The 13,514-nt window shown below is 33.9% G+C and overlaps 1 long non-coding RNA gene across 1 annotated transcript; it reads right to left on the reverse strand.

Moving 5' to 3' along the window:
- Positions 1-1,770: 1,770 nt before the first annotated feature.
- LOC138141614 (uncharacterized) lies at positions 1,771-2,185 on the reverse strand. Its single transcript, XR_011163211.1, has 2 exons — positions 1,928-2,185; positions 1,771-1,874 (listed from the first exon to the last, which is right to left on the reverse strand). It is a non-coding gene; the product is annotated as an uncharacterized lncRNA (long non-coding RNA).
- Between the last annotated feature and the right edge of the window lie 11,329 nt (positions 2,186-13,514).

The raw sequence follows: 13,514 nt of genomic DNA on the forward strand, positions 1-13,514 counted from the left end.
TCAAATTAAATGTCCAAACTGAACATCCCCTGCAGCTTGGCTTCCAGATCTTGCAAATTTTGTGGTTTCTCTTTGTTAATTTTAATTTTTAAATGACCGCAGAGGAAATAATCTAGGGGTCTCAAATTAAGCGACCTGGCAGGCCATTCAATAGATCCCCCACGTCCTATCCAACGATCTGGAAAGATGTTATTCAGAAACAGGCGAACATCAACTCCATAATGTGGTGGAGCACCGTCTTGCTGAAATCAAACATTGCGGTTTGGCATTCCTTGTTGATCTTCATCCGGAAATAAATGTGCAATGTCAGGTACCGGGTGTTCATTTAAATTTCCGGTCAAAGTTGGCGTTGAAGAATTGATTGTGAACGCACCACTCGTGTAAAAACACAAACAACGCAAAAACGGGGGTAATATTTGAACAGCTGATGCGTTCACAATCGACTCTTCAACGCCAACTTTGACCGAAAATTTAAATGAATACCCGATACAATGTGATCACGCAATATGTCCATCTATAAAGTATGAATCTATTAGTGGTTCCCAATAATACCAGCCCAGAGATTCCTGTATTACCGACGGATTGAGCAACACGTGGTGAAAAGTGAGCTAAAGAAAGTGAAGCGGAAGGGGAGAAAAAGGCAGAGAAAATTAGAGAGACCAACAAAGAAGGAGAAGAGAATTATCAAAGTAAGGTAGGAAGAGGCTAAAGGATGTGGGGAGGAAGGAAACACCCAAATGAAGAGAAGTATTAAACAAACGGTAAACAGCGACATCTAGGTGATAAAGAGTAAGCCTATGAGCGAAGAAGGTAGAACCCGTTCTTTTAGCCAAGGAAGTGTGAAGGCGTGCCAGGGAGACAAGAAAAAAGGAACAGAACAGGGAAAGGCAGAACAGGAAGACAAGAAGAGGAGGAAGAGAAGGTATTTGGGACAAATAAGACAACCGTAAGATCGCCGGAAGTAGAGAAGAACGCAGGCAGGGAAATGGAAAAGATGAAAGATGAAAAAATGAAAGTGGAAATAAAAGAGAAAATAAAGAAAAGAAAAGAAGAAAAGATAACCAAGAAGTCAAGAGAGCAATAGGACGACTAAGGGAAGAAATTAAGAAAAAAAGAAATGGGGGGAAGAGAAAAGCAGCATATCTGAGAGAGAAGAAAAAATAACATGGTGATAATGGTGATAACGGAATGCAGAGGTGAAGGAAAGAGTAAGCAGCAGATAAACATAGAGGAAGCTAAAGTTAAAAATTGCTACAACATAAACAAGGATCAAGTACTATTGGAAATGGAAGAGTGGAGTGGGAAAGAAAAGGTGATGAAACAAAAAGGAAAACCGGGAGGAAAGAAGGAAACAGAGAAGATATTTATAGGCAACAACCTCACAAAACAAGAACGAGAGATACAGAAAAAACTACGAGCCATCGCGAAAGAAGAAAAAAGAGAAGGAGAAGAAGAAAAGTGGGATATATGAAAATAACAATAGAGAGGGTACAGCGGAAAGGAAATGAAGAAAGGGGGAGACTACAGGTCTTTCATCAGAGGGAGGAAGATGGGATGGAGGAAACCGAGACAACGGAAATGGACAAAGGACAAAGAAAAAGGTAGATGGACAAAGAAAAGGGAAACCGGAAAAGAAGCACAAGTAAGAAGATACGAAAGTGAGGGGAGAAGTAAAAGTACTATATTGGAACGTAGCGTGATTAAGTAAAAAAGGGGAAGAACAGGAAAGGGGGTTTCAAATGAAGCAAAAAAACAATTAAAGCCCAACTCTTCTGATATTTCCATCTATTATCAAAACGTACGCAGTATTCGTAACAAACTAAATAATTTTCTTGATGCGTCTAGTTCCCTGGATTTTGATATCATTTGTATTACTGAAACATGGTTAAATGATGATATTTCTACATCCGAATTTATTTCACCTTACTTATATAACGTTATTAGATGTGATCGTAATTATAACCTCTTGAATGTTTCTAGAGGAGGTGGTGTTTTCTTAGCTGCCAAATCCACACTAAAAATTGAACAGATAGATGTCTCGGAGTTGCGTGTTGCACTTAATCATCTCATAGAGATTGTTGGTTGTAAATGTTTCTTAGGTAAGGATGAGTTTCTAATATTTGTTGTTTATTTTCCTAGAACCCCATCTTTGCCTGAGCTAACTACTTTCTGCAACTATTTTGAACATAATTTTGTGTCTACCAACAATATTATAATACTTGGTGACTTTAATATACCGCAGTTTATCCAAAAGAATAAATATAATTGTAATCTTGTTACAGTAATTAACAGATTTAGGCAATATTTGAGTTTGAAACAATTTAATGATATCAAGAATTTATCTCACAGATTGTTGGACCTCGTTTTTTCCAGCCTTGAGTGTGTAGTTATACATGATTCTACACCGTTTGTGAATGAGGACTTGTACCACCCTGCACTATCAATATCTGTATGTTTGTCTACTTATGATATAAATTTCGTTCCATCTAATAATGCTAAAACTTACAATTTTAAGAGAGCTAATTATGACCTATTGTATCAGGAACTATTAGCTACTTACTGGTCATTTCTTAATTATTACTCTGAGATCGATATTATTGTTGACAAATTTTACAAATATTTATATAACGTACTAGATAAGCACGTTCCAGTTCACAACAATAATAGAAAAAATAATAAATTTCCATGTTGGTTCACTTCTTCTATTATTAATAACATTAAACTAAAGTACGATTATTTTCGCAAGTTCAAGAATTCAAATAATGCATATTATTACCAGAGATTTGGGGAATATCGCAGGTTGATCAAAAGGCAAATCGCCTCTGCGCGTGTTGCTTACTTAAGTAGCGTACAAAATAACATAAGAGATGATCCACGTAAAGTCTGGTCATATATTAACTCAAAAAAAGGTGTCTCCAGGATTCCGGGAAGAGTAACGTGCAATGGTGATGTCTTTGATGCACCTCAAAATATAGTTGATGCATTTGCTTCCTTTTTCCAATCTGTCTTTATAGCATCTGATCCAGATCCCCTGATCTCGGGCGTTAATGTAGTATCGGGCTCATCTTTAAATATATTTCAAATTTCTGAAGCTGATATTTCTGCAGCTATAGCCTTGATTAAGAATTCTTTCACTGCAGGACATGACCAAATACCAGCCTTCTTGGTAAAAGACTGTAAAACCATTTTTATTCAGCCGCTGTTGACAATTTTTAATGCTTCTCTTCGGCAATCTAAATTTCCTTCTTTGTGGAAAATATCCAAAATTATTCCGGTTTTCAAAAACGGTGATCGTTCTATTATAGACAATTATCGCCCAATATCTATTCTATCCAATTTTTCCAAGATTTTTGAAATCGTTTTATACTCATATATTTACCCGTACATAACTAACTTTATTTCCCCTCAGCAACATGGTTTTCTAAAAAAACGTTCTACAGTTACAAACCTTGCCTGCTTCTCACAGTACGTATCCGAATCAATTAATCAAGGTTCACAGGTTGATACTATTTATACTGACTTTGCCAAGGCGTTTGATCGCGTTGATCATCGCTTAATCATATCTAAACTTGACATGTTCGGTATAAGTAACAAAGTTTTACATCTATTACAATCATATTTATTTAATAGACAGCAGTTTGTCAGTTATAATGGATTCTCTTCGTTCTTGTACCATTCTACATCAGGCATTCCGCAAGGATCCAATCTTGGACCGTTATTGTTCATATGTTTTATTAATGATCTACCTTCTGCATTAACCTGCGGTAGTCTCTTGTATGCTGATGATAATAAGATGTATTCCACCATAAATAACTTAGCAGATGCATTGACCTTGCAGGAAAACTTGAATAGACTTTCTTCTTGGTGCATACTTAATAAATTAGCGTTAAATGTTTCAAAGTGTAAAGTTGTTTCTTATTCATATAAAAAGTCACCATTGCTATTTAACTATCATATAGATAACTTAATTTTAAAACGCGAAAATACTATTAAAGATCTTGGTATATACTTTGACGAACGACTTAATTTTAACTATCATATAGACATTGCAGTAAATAAAGCATTAAGTATGTTGGGTTTCATAATCAGAAACTCGAGGGACTTCACCAACATTGAAATTTTTCAACTATTATTTAAAACTTATGTCGTTCCCTGCTTGGAATATGCCTGTTTAGTTTGGAACCCCTTTTACCAATGTCACGTAACTTCTATCGAGGCTGTTCAAAGAAAATTTTTAATCTACTTGCATTTCAAAGTATTTGGTGTATTTCCTCTGGTGGGAACTCATAATCATATTCTTCGCGAGCAATTTAACTTTTTGTCATTAGCTAATAGGAGAAAAATTATTATATTATTATTCCTTCATAAATTGATCCATTATAGAATTGATTGTGCTGATCTACTTCAGAGATTATGCTTTTGTACTCCTCGAGTTAATAATAGAAACGTTTTGCCTTTATATGCGGCTATGCCTAGATCTAACACCCTACTTCGTGCACCTATTCAATCTATGTCAAGTCTGTATAATGCAGTTTGTAAAGATTTTGACATCTATTACGTTTCTGGGTGTTATTTTCGAAAATTTTGTAAATAAAAGTTAGGATGAATATCATTTAGCATTAATTTAGTTTCATGTATTATTATTACTAATGTCATTTTTTTTTGTCATTTTTGCTCTGTAATTGGTTCTTCCAGAACTGTTGGGCAAATAAACATTATTATTATTATTATTATTATTATTATTAAAAAATGTTATTCTACGATCGTGCAAAAAGTGAGTGTTGAATGCATTGTTTTTAGTGGAAAAAGTGCCTCTTAATTGCACTTGACGTGTTGTCCCACTCGCCTGCGGCTCTTGGGACAATTTTCACGTCGCGTGCAATAATCACTCACTTTTTGCACTTGTTGCATAAATAACTATTAAAGACACTATTAGCATAACATAGATTAATTTTTTCAAAAAGTCATTCAAGTTCAGATGGTCAACTTTGGTTGGTATATTGGTATATTTTTTTATTCCGATTTCGAAAGAGATTATTTTTCTGAATTCAACGATATGCCACATATTAGGGTGAATTTAACAGTAACCGCGAAAATAAATAAATAAAAAGCATTATTGGAAATTTTTTCTTCGAAAAAAATCAGGTATACTATGGAAAACAATGCTAAACGCAATAACAATACTTTTTGAAGATTTAAAAAAAAGCAACTTGACAGATCGTGTAATAAATATTGCGTTTAGGATTGTTTTCCATAGTATACCTGATTTTTTTCGAAGAAAAAATTTCTAATAATGCTATTTTATTTATTTATAATCGCGGTTACTGTTAATTGCATTCTAACATGTAGCATATCGTTGGATTCAGAAAATTAATCTCTTTCAAAATCGGAATAAAAAAATATACCAAGCTATTTGAAAAAAACAAAGTTGACTATCATCTGATCTTGAACGACTTTTTGAAAAAAAATTAGTCTACATTGTGCTTATAGTGTTTTTAAAGTGATTTGTTCCAGTTTTTGTTTTATTTAAATCGAGCCATAAATAACGGAGATATGGCTTGCGGCGTTTTTAAAACGCACTCTATAGGTTGGCGAGTGCGAGTAAGGTTTGAGGGCCGAGGATATAGCCGAGTAGTCACAAAACTGTTTCTGGACGTGTGATACACAAGATTATTGTGCCGATTTCTGCAGATATTTATTAAATAAAAGTTAAAGTGGTTTTTATAAACAGCCATGCACAGAATTGACATTGACACTTGGCTTTTAAATTATAAATATAATTTCACAATTTTTTCACCCCTAAATGATTTCTTTTTGTCCACCATTGTCCGCATAAAGTTAAACGATTTTTTTCCACTGGGCGCTTTTATCACCCCCCGTACTGAATATATTTGATTGACGAGAAGGTCATGCTAGGAAAACTTTTTATGACAAAACTTTATAACAAACGGAAAGCCTTGTGTCATAAATGTTAGTGGGGTATCAACTGTTCCTTTTTCCTGCAAATGCCGGGTCCGAAGGCTTATGTATACTAAAACTTTTATTGATTCATCAAGCCAAATTTACAGTAGTTTTCCAGGTCTCAGTGCGCTCCTGTGACGTGTACACTGGGTGAACGCTCCATCACACTCGAAGGCATTTTGCAAAATGAGTACATCGAAACCTGGCGACTTTATCCCATCTCTGCGGGTGCGCTTATTAAACCCGGAACAAAAGGAAAAGAGCTTTTGTTGACACAATCCAAATCCGCTCCAGACGACGAAATGCTAATTTTCGATAATATGCATTATGTAGAATCCCTTAAAAAATGAAATAAAAGAATTGGTCCGTAAATCGTACGAATTAAGCGATTATTCAAATATGTCCCGGTTTGCCTAATACCCGGGCCAGTGAAGAACAAACCGGGGAAGCCCAATCTGTAAACAGTGCTTTTGACGATAAGATTTAATTTCGTCGAAGATAATTCAGCCTAAGGACCAATAAATTTCGGCAAATGTTGCAATTCCATCGAAACGGACGCAAGGTCCACGATCTCTTTTTATATTAACGAGGTCCAGATGTAACGTCCAAGAGAGTTAATTTTGTTCGTAGAAAACCGTCGTGTGAAACTCTAACATTGCGGTATTGACCCTTTGACCACGTCGTTTCAGTCCTTTCCCGGCTATTTACCTCGAAGGCAGAATTATCTATCGTCTATCGAATTCGAATAATGCCCACCCGTCAAATGGTCAAATTTATATGTTAGATTCGTTCGATCTGTGCGTTTCGAGCTCAAGATATTGTTAAGTGGGGCGTTAATAACGCGGTGTCGGCTTTTCATACTACAACAGTACAGCTTATTGGTTGTGCATGTTTACTTTAAGCGATCACTTGTACTGACTGGATATTGCAAACTAACTAGCAATTCATGCTTAATTGACTACATCTCAATTCTGTTATGTACGCTCGCTGGTAAATAATTCTCGTTCCGTTCGTCGCCCATCCAAGAATCATTTCTGTAATAGTCAGTGGGACACAAAGATATTCCAAATGCGATGGCAAGTAAATGTCAAATATGCATGTATGAAGCAGCAAAGTGCACCATCCTTGCACAATAAAAGAAATGTTACATTTCACGATAATCTAAATGCATTTTATTCGGGGAGGAGGAGGAGGAGGAAAGCGAGTTGAAGGAATCAGTTGCTGTAGAGTCTCGATCATACAAGCTTTAACTTATTGTGACCGCACTTAAAGGAAATGGTTTATTTCGTTATATTGTAAAGGATGATTTTTTATAACATTTGGCGTCGAAGTTGGCGTTGAAGAGTCTATTGTGAATGGACCACTCGTTTTAAAAATACTGATTTTTCAAATTGCAGATTAAATTCACAAACAACGCAAAAAGTGAGGTTAGATTTAAACAGCTGATCAACCAGTCGTCCTAAAAAGAATAATTTTGCAACCTGAATATTAAAAACACTCAAAAAGTGAGGTTGGATTTAAACAGGTGATCAGATTTCTAATTAGGTGGTGCGTTCACAATCGACTCTTCAAAGCCAACTTCGACGCCAAATTAAAAAAAAAACACACGTTATATTATAATACGAGATCTAGAAGAGCGCGTGCTTTTGAAAAAGTTATTAAATAAAACGACAGAACACACTTCACTTAAATTTTATTTAACAAAAAATTGTTTTAGTTGAGTTTGGTCCAAAAAAAAAAGTAATTATTAAGTATGTATGTAGTTTGTTATGCTAAATAAAATTCTGCTTGCTAGGAAATAAATTGAAAACATTTTTTTAAATTCTAATTCTGAAGCACGATTTGTATCTATACCCATTTAAATTTACTTTCCCACAAATTTGAGAGTGGAACTATTCACAGTTTAACTCTGTAAGAGGTAAAAATTGAGGGAAACAGATTAAAAAGGTAAATAGTAAGATCTTCGGGTAATTAAACCATGGAAACTGAAGAGAACTCAACCAGTGGTACTTTCAAAGAATTTATCATATCCTCTTCTCCTGTGGTTTATTCAAGAAAGGTCACATATTTTGCTGTGGTAAATTTAACATAAAATTCAAGATTAAAGAAGACGAGGAGAGTTTGTTTTTCCTAACTGAGCGTAGTAACAGTTTCTAAAATACAAAAATAAATAAACAAAGAAAAAAATCTTCTAGATTATAAATTGAATATAAAAAATTGTATGGAATGAAAAGAAAAAAGTAAAACACATTTTTTTATAATCGAGAGTAGAAATCAGGTTCTAACAATTAGATACAAAAATGTATTCCGTAGATAAATAATTTTCCAAAAAATTCCCTTGGGAGTTTTCTTTATGAATCAATAAAAATAGAAAATTTTAAGAAATTTTACATGTTTATTAGAGCCATTATTTCAAAATTGAAACCGCAGAATTTGTTGCTTTAGTGATTTCTTCAAGTCCTGCAGAAGTCATCGAAAAATATAAACTTGTCTATAAAAGTGTTCACGGTTGTCAAGAAATGTTATCTTCAAGCAAACCTTTGTGTATCACTACAGTCAGGTTTGAAGTTGCTTTTTTTTGCCACCGGACTTGAAACACTTCAAATCCTAGGAGTTCAAATGTAAGGTCATTTAAAGCATTTCTCACGATTTATTTATCGATAATTACACGAAATATTTAATAATTAAATTATCCCTATAAAGAAGTCTTTAAAAAAGCGAAACGACCAAATTATTATCCAATATTGAACCGGTACTACTGTGGTGTAACACGAGTCGCCCAGGTGCACGGATGACAGATGTCAAAATCAAAAATAGCAAGATGGTCTTTCAACTTTAGGCTTTAGTAGACTTTCTTAATACCGTGCGTCAAGTAAAAAAAAATCAGAGTAGGCGAAAATGGTGGTTTGAACCAATCAAAGCATCAGAATAGCACAATCCAGGTAACTCGATTTTTTTTTTAATTAATCGCACCTTATTATTGAACCTCCAAATACTAATAATATTGCAGCAAGGGAACAACAGTACACTGCATCAGTAAGTGCCTTAAAATTTTAAAATCGTAAGTTTGAAAATTGTCATTTTACTGTAACTGCAGCAAAAAAAAACTTAGCACTTTTACTCTTAATAATATAATCTACTATTTTTAATTTGTGAATCTACCAATTTTACAATTAGTAACCATCACTTAAAACACCAATAAAATACATTTTAAAAAGTTACTTTTACGATTTTAATCTTACTTTTGTTGTGAAAAAAATGGTACACTTGGCTTCAAAAAAAAAACGGGAACTGAAATTTGACCTAATGTGAATTGGAAATTTAATTTGTCAATTTATGTCAATTTGTGTCTGTTTGACAGTAGTATTTCTGACACATAAATGCAGTTTTTTAACCTAAATTCTAAAAAGCCGTTTCAAACTATAAAAATTTAATAAAACCTGACAGAACTTTTTCTGACAGTTCCCGTTTTTTTTGAAGCCAACCGTACGTCAAGAGAGAATGCTACTCTTTGTTCAGTGCTTTTGTACAAATTACACCTGAAGGAAAATCTCCCTAGAAGTGTAATTTCAGAAATTAATTATTTTTCAACGAAAATAGATTTCGTCATTTTAATGAAAGAAATTTAGTAACATTTGTGAAACTCTTACATCTTTTTTCATTTTAAAAGCTACATAAACGTTTGTTTAAATTGGTGAATTTCAATAAACCTAAATTCGACATAAATAATAAAGTATAAAATTTAACAGTATTATGTAGTTATGATTATTGAATCCCAAAGAGGTGAAACAATTTCATTTTTTGTATTACACATGCAAATTTCTTAATTTATCAAATTCCCCACAACATTATTAAACAATTTACAATTCACACTCACTCCCTTTTCCACACATTTTGTTAATACAAAGCTAGATGGTATTACGTTTTTTACACTTTTTTCAATTCAAATAATTTTTTTCTTTTTTCACTATTAACATTTTCTTTACTTTTGCAAGTTCTTATGTTTCTTTGCACTTTGCAGTTTGAAATGTGAACATCTCACATTAGTAAATGAATATTTTTTGGTTGGCTCTATCTGAAATTTGCCAATATCAAATTAATCAATTACATTTTTCGAACTACACCGCCAATTTTAACAACGAATGAACAAATTTGAAATTGTATTAAACACTAACACCCCCAAATAATCACGTCGACCTCTTTAAAATTATTAAAAAACAAAACAATACATTCATTTCATTTTTTTTCAGATTAATAAACCCTTTAAATTTATTTTGAATTTAAAATGTTATTTTTCTCCAATTCCATTAACTCCATAAATGGCCCTAATAAAAATTTATTTTTGCATGGGGGCTTTCGCCCCGGAGCCGAATCCATCGCGACCTCTGCGAATTTCCCCGCAGCACGATCCAAATTATTGGTTAATTTAATTTCACATTTAATTCCTGCTTTTCCCTTCGTTATTTTTCACATTTGTACTCGATTTACGCACATGACGATGCTCATGATTTGTTCAACAAGTATAAGGTTGGTTTTCAGCAAGGATGCTGTAATTCAGGAAAAGTTATGAAGGCCGGGCGAGTTGAATGGAACTATAACTGAAAACAGATTGTGGCTAATGTACTGGAACGAAAGGAAGTGGTATAAAAGTGACTACGCAGCTTTCTAAAAGTTCTGGCAGACAAGTGTGAAACTGATTTGTTAAGGTTAGTTTGCTACGTACATTCCTTTTGTTTTTTTTTTTCACACAACTCCAATTAAATTCGTTATAAGAAGCGAAAATGGGGCCGTTAAGGTCTGAGGCAACATTTTTTCCGATCTTGCTTGATGTCCGGAGCAATCCCGGAAAATAATTCAGAGTGTTCGCGCGTTTTACCCAATGGAGGAAGTCTAACGTATTTCACGAAAATATTCAAAATTTAATTAAATTCGGACCCGTTTGTTATGTAACTGACAAAACGTCAGCCTCGTTGGATTAAAAATGCCAACACGATCCGGTCGAGGTGAGGGAAACCTGAAATTTAATTAAAATTATTTTTTACAAGCAAGTAATGCAAAATGCTCAAATTATATTTTAGGTGTCTACAAACAAAAATCCCCAATTTGGAACAAATTAATACATGCCGGAATTACGCGTAGGGCTTTTAATAACAGATTCATAATTTTTTAATCGAATAATAAATAATTGCGGCAATGCATTCGTGCTTGGGCGTATTAAAATTTTTAATTTTCCGCCATCTGAATATAAAACCAGTTTCTAAAGGAACCCTAGAAGCTTAATAATTGACAATTCCTAAGCTCTTTTGAGCGCTGGATTTATTTAATTTTAGGGAATATTAGGATGTATCGAGGGGCGCAATAATTACATTTTTAAATTAGACCTTAATTTGGCAGCAAGGTTTTTCTTGACAAACTCAATTACTTGCCCTACATTAGTAGACCCACTACGTCCAACAATTCTGCGAATTGAATTTTGTAATTGCACGAGGCATCCTTGCTCTTTGTGTATTTTTTGTTCACTACTGTTTAATTCTTTTATCTTTTTTGTAACTTAATACACCTGCGATCTCTCTAAAAAGCATTCAAAGTCTGCCTCGTGACGTCAGTAAGTACTCCTTTTATTACTCGCGAAGCAATATCGACAAGATTCAATTTATAAAAGAACATAAGCCATCGGGTCATATGGGACACCTGAGCCGAGTTTCTGACAAAAGATACACTTCCATTACCTTCATTGGTGCGGTTGAATTTCGAAAATGGCGGCTTATTGGGGAAATTGATAACATCAACTCACTTTACGTTGACTGCGACAGGATAACGATATTACAACCGCCGGAAATTACTGCAATTCTATTGTGCAGGTACTTAATCTGAAATTACATTTGTTCCCTTGAAAGCGTGCAAGTGGAAAAAATAAAAACGAGGCCATTTCGTCCGTTCCAGTGGATTCGTTCAGTTTATTATGATATTGGAGAGTGTTACGCGTCTGGCTAAACAAAATGTTTGAGAGGCAAGATAGTTTCAAGATAAGACAGTCAATATGTGAAGGACTATGTACTCGATGCCACAAACCGGATGATATCAAATTTGTAATGTCGATATTGATTTTAAAACGGAACCGTCACATCGGTGTTTACGAGCTATTATTAAAGAAATCTTCAACTGCGGCCGATAAAAGAAGCGTTTTATTCTTCAGATTTAATAGTAGTGTCGACCTACATGTCGCCATATTTTATTTCTATACCAACTTTAATTTAATGGCTCACAATAAAACTGCAATAAATTGTATTGAGATTTAAGAGTAACATATGCTGCACGTATAACTTACAATCCGACATTGTAAAGAGAATGGTCTTGAAAGGGATGCTGGTTATTTCACTTGATATTACTCGAGAGTAAAAGATTTTTTGTACTCATAGCCTTGAAAGCAACGCTTCCAACATCCAACGCTCGCTCCGAAACGAGTGCTTCCCGGTCGACTCGAATGTAAAAATTGCAAAAAACACTGGCCGTTTGAGGCATTCAAAAAAAAATCTGTCTTGATAATAATAAAATTTAGCTCATAAAATACAACTTCCCTGGGTTTTCCTCCATTAAAAAATTACGGAAAGATTTATAATCGTTGAAAATTGTTCCTACAAAATTCACAAATTATTGCAAAAATTGAAATATCAAGTGAAGCAATTGTTTCCAATAACCAAAGATCACTGCCTACTTGGTTTTATGTTCGTTTATGTTTAATGTATTAAAACAAAAAATTTTAATTTAATTTTCGTACAAAAAATATTGTACGAACCACTTGCGTGAAGACATCTTCCGTTCATTCGCGCATTAATTAAAGGCACTCGCTCCTTCGTCGCTCGTGCTTTAAAAAATGCGCTCATGCGGGAACATCGTCTTCCCGCACTTGGTTCGTAAATAACTATTAAATTGTCATCATATAAAAAAGTTTAGAAGTAGCGAGAAATGAAAAATTATTTTTGTTCATAAAGAATCTTCGTCGTATCATAGATACGTTTTCTAAATGATTTATTCTAATAATGTCAAGTCCGACTTACGAAGTAGTTGACACTCTTAGGAAAAGTTGATTAAAAAATTTAAAACCATTTATCAGTTTATTTTAATTTGTTGATAGTAATGTTTAAGTGATTGATGCTTCATTTTGAGTTTCAAGGATTAATCAGTTCAGTGAAGGTTGCTTTTAAAAAAAGAAATGATCTGGTGAAGAATGATAAGTCTCCGAAAAAAATCACTACAAGAAATCCAGGAAAATATGAGAGAAGTATTAGAAGAATCTTTCCTTCATATGGTGGTTACACACTGATCTGGAGATTTTAGACTTGGCAAAGAATTTATTGGATATGCACAAGGCGCAGGACACACACAGTGTTGTCATAAGAAAATATTGATTTTCTTAAATGATATTTTTCGATGATTAATTCCCACGTACATCAAACGTGCGTGTTGAGCCAATCAGAGCGCTTGGTTTTATCCAATCAAAAATGTTTATCGCGATTAAAACGTCCTGCTACTCTGTCATCTGTCAAAAGTGA

Source organism: Tenebrio molitor, chromosome 1 (genome assembly GCF_963966145.1).
Source record: "Tenebrio molitor chromosome 1, icTenMoli1.1, whole genome shotgun sequence".
Classification (NCBI taxonomy): Eukaryota; Metazoa; Arthropoda; class Insecta; order Coleoptera; family Tenebrionidae; genus Tenebrio; species Tenebrio molitor.